Source organism: Sapajus apella, unplaced genomic scaffold (assembly GCF_009761245.1).
Source record: "Sapajus apella isolate SASKATOON/1434 unplaced genomic scaffold, GSC_monkey_1.0 scaffold14, whole genome shotgun sequence".
NCBI lineage: Eukaryota > Metazoa > Chordata > Mammalia > Primates > Cebidae > Sapajus > Sapajus apella.
In genome coordinates this window covers 2,421,289-2,425,831 of record NW_022436954.1, presented here as the reverse complement: position 1 = coordinate 2,425,831, position 4,543 = coordinate 2,421,289, and positions in this window count along the sequence as shown.

Below are 4,543 nucleotides of genomic sequence, written 5' to 3'. Positions count from 1 at the left end.
ACCATGTTGGTCAGGCTGGTCTTGAACTCCCGACCTCAGGTGATCCGCCCACCTTGGCCTCCAAAGTGCTTGGATTACAGGTGTGTGCTGCCATGCCCAGCCTGCCCAGTTTCAGAGAGTTAGTTTCATCTTATGCACAGCTTAGTTTTCAGCCAAAGACTCAGAGGGAGCCCTATGTAGGCTTTTGGAGTTCTTTCCTTGAGTAGTTCACTTCTTTCTCTCTGGTGCTCCATCTCACAAATTCCAGCCTCTTAATTCTCCCTGAGCTCTGACTCAGAGAGAGCAGCGTGTTCTGCTTGGCTTCCCTCACTTCTGTACCACCATCCAGAAAGTATCTGCAGGCAGAAAGCCAGGGTAATCATAGGACTTGCCTCTTACATTTCTCTTCTCTCAAAAATCTCAGTCCTGGGCTGCCTCTTGTCCCGTGTATGCAAACAGTTGTTCATCTGTCTTCTCCAATTTTCTAGTTGCCCACAGTGGTAGGGCTGGTCCAATACCAGTTAATCCATCATGGCCAGAGGTCAAAGTGCCTGTATTATGTTTCCTGTTGATTATGGCTTGTGCAGAGGAGCACTGTTGATTTTGTAGTTTTTAAGCAATCAGGCAAATGTCATGATTTATTTTATCATGTCTATCAGTTTATCTGTTGAGTATTTTTCATTCTCTATGCAACTATCCTTGTACCTTTTCTTCATGTCCTATAGCATGGCCCAGAACAGCTAGTACTATGCTGAAAAGTGCCTGGAATCAGGTACACTTTATGGGTAACAACCCCCTGGGCACCGAGGAAGGAGAACTGTCCAGACCCCAGGCGCAATTAGCGCCTGAAGAATGTCTTAGTTTATAGTGTTATTACTCAGCTATTTCCTTTAGATAATGCTTTATATGTAATCATATATTAGTTTATAGAATTAGTGCCTGAAGTATAACTTACTGCTTGCTATATCTAGATTATATATATAATCATACTTAGTTCCATATAATCTTTCTATATAATCACACAGGTATTGCAGTCGGAGCTGTACCGACACATTTAGTGCTGATTTATAGAATCCTTCCATATAACCATATAGTAGTATGTAGTAGGAGGAATGCCTAGAGCAGTCACAGCACAGAAGCAGTACATGGGAAAACAGCCAGACCAGGACGAGAACCCAAGACCCAGGCGGTGGCGTCCCTGCCTGAAAGGGCATACTCTGTATGGCAGGCTTGGAGCAAGAGCCTCTCCTCCTGATAAAGGAGTTGTAGCACATTGCATCCAGTTCCTGCGGAAAGTAGGCCTCGGGCCTGAGATCCTGGAAGTAACTGAGGGAGAAGAACCCCTCTGTGTGACCAGTCACGGCGTCTGTGCACACTGTCAGTCTTTCCTCACTTCTGTGCTAGCGCAAATCATCCTCCCGTAAATATCTTAGAGAAGGGCACAAGTCTGCCAGCTCCCACTGCATTGGCTTACAGTATCCTTCTATTAGAAACCCTTTGAAGTCTCCAGCCCCCAGATAAGAAGTGTTGCGTGGGACACCTGTTACACACAGCCCACCTCCTTGCCTCGGTGACCTAATGGGGGCGGACCCCTTTTCTGTACATGACCCTCTACTACTGCGCACGGCCTGGCCCCCAACTGCACAAGGCCCACCTCTCTGCCCAGGTGACATAATGGGGTGGTCCCCTCGCTTGTTATGTGATTACATATGCCCTATCACTAAGCCTATATAGATGATGACCTCACTCCCAACCCTGCCCCATGTTTGTATCTAATAAGTACCGGGCATTTGCCCCCTCGCCCCCCGCTGATCTCTGCTAATAGGCTGCATTGCCTCCCGAGTCCAGCTACTCTTCACCAGTTCTTCAGTGTCCTGTCTCTCTCTCTCTTTTTTTTTTTTTTTTGAGACAGAGTCTCACTCTGTTGCCCAGGCTGGAGTGCAGTGGCGCAATCTTGGCTCACTACAACCTCCGTCTCCCGGGCTCAAGCGATTCTCCTGCCTCAGCCTCCTGAGTAGCTGGTGTCCTGTCTCTTTACTTCTCAGATCCTGCACCTCAGCACAGCATAAAGGACACCCCATGACCCTGTGGGGCCCAACAGCCCTACACACTTATCTTCTGCTTAATTTTATTTTTTATTTTATTTATTTATTTTTGAGACAGAGTCTTGCTCTGTCACCCAGGCTGGAGTACAGTGGCGTAATCTCTGGTCACCGCAACCTCAGCCTCCTAAATTCAAGTGATTCTCATGCCTCAGCCTCTCAACTAGCTGGGACTACAGATGTGCACCACCACACCCAGCTAATTTTTGTATTTTTAGTAGAGACAGGGTTTCACCGTATTGGCCAGGCTGGTCTTGAACTCCTGACCTCGAGAACCACCTGACTTAGCCTCCCAAAGTGCTGGGATCACAGGCGTGAGGCACTGCACCCAGCCATGCCTAACTTTAAAGAGCATGCGTCTCAAGCTTCTCCATTAGATACGATATTTACTCTCCATGTTTGGTATTATCTTTTATCAAAGTGAGAAGATTTCCTTCCTAGTTTTCGGAGAGTTTTTATCACAAATGCATGATGAAATTTGTCATACACCCTTTTTCTGCATCTACCGAGATAATCATTTTCTTTTTTCTCCCTCTGTTTATGTGGTGAATATATATTGATAGATTTTCTGGCATTTCCTCAGACTTCTGTTTCTAAGATCAACCATTTGGTTAGTCCTGAGGTTTTTCTGCTCTGCTTTTACTTAGAACATTTTCATCCATGTTTGTAACTGAAACGGGTCCATAGTTTTCCCTTCTGGTACTATCCTTGCCTGCTTTTTATTGCAGCAATCAAAGGTGATACTGGCTTTGTGAAATGAGTTGGAGAGGTTACCCTTTTTCTCTGTCTTCCAGAACAATTTGTGTCATGTGAGGATTATCTTTCTTTGAAGGTTTGGCAGAAGGTAAAACCATCTGGTCTGGTAATTTTTATGTAAGTGCGAGTGCATGTGCATGGCTTTCAAAAGAACCTCAAATCCAGTTTCTGTAATGTCTCAGACCTACGCAGGCATTCAACTTCTTAGTGAGTTGCAGCAGGAAGTATTAGTTTCCTAGAAAATTGTTCTTGCTTTCTGGTTTCACAGTTATCAGTACAGACTCACTGCAGTTCCTTATATGCATGTATAATTTTCACAACCTCACTTCCATCCACCAGTCTTTATTGGTGACTTCCCTCCTGTTTTTTTTCTTGATCAGTTTGCCAGAGGGTTGTTTATTGAGAGCTATTAAAAAATGAAATCATCTCCACTGTTTCTTTGCTTTGCATTTCCTTAATGTATGCTTTCATTTTTTTCTATTTTCTTTGGATTTACCCTGTGATTCTTTTTTAGCCTCCTGTGTTGAATGCTTAGGTAATTAATTTTTATACTACCTTCTTCTGCTAACAGGTATTTAGGGCTATAAATGTACCACCAAGTAATTTTTTAGATGTTTCATAAGCTTTGATATCAAGTGGTTTTATTGTCGAAATGTCTTTTAATTCAAAACTACTGTAACTGCGAAATTTAATATCTGTAAGTTATTTAGAAATACATTTTATAATGCATGACTTTAGCTATCTTTTTGTTGTTAATGTCTGCATTGCAAGAAGGTCAGATCATGTGGTCAGTTTTTTGATATTTGTTGAGATACATTTTGAAGCCTAGTAGATGGTTAATTTTTATTTTCTTTCTATATATATTTGGCTATGTTTTAAAAATTATGTTATTTAAATTATCTGCAGCTTTATTAATTTCTTGTTTGGTATAAATAACCCATTATGACTGAAGTCTTGTCATTTTGTCTTCCACTTATATTTTGAAATTGTGTTAAGTGACTACAAATCCAAGATTATTTATAACCATGGGGAAATTGTGTCCTACGTGGTGGTCCTCTTCATCCTTACTACTTTTTTTTTTTTTGAGACAGAGTTTCACTCTGCTGCCCAGGCTGGAGTACAGTCACCACGATCTTGGCTCACTGCAGACTTCAGCTCTTGGGTTCAAGCAATTCTCCTGCCTCAGCCTCCTGAATAGCTGGGATTACAGGCATGTGACACCATGCTCAGCTAATCTGTATTTTTAGTAGAGATGGGGTTTCACCATGTTGGCCAGGCTGGTCTCGAACTCCTGACCTCAACTGATCTGCCCACCTCAGCCTCCCAAAGTGCTGAGATTCCAGGCATGAGCCACCACACCCAGCTCTTTTTTTTTTTTAAAACCATAAAGTCTATTTGGTACTGTCCATGTCTGCAGTCACTGGTTGCCTTCTACAGGGACATCATTACTTTTTCTTGTAGGAGCCCCACATTGTCATAAAGGTTTTGTTACCCAGGCATTTGGCTTCTGTGAATATTCGAAAGGATTTCACAGATCCAGGACCAGGTTTTTGATGGATTTCTTGGCTAGGAGATTTGGCATCATGCCAGTGGTAGTAAATTCAGATTGTACACCTGTGCAAAGCTGGGGCTCTCGCTACACAAATGGGTGCCCGACTGCCCACACACCCACACATCCACACACCCTCACACCCGCACACCCACAC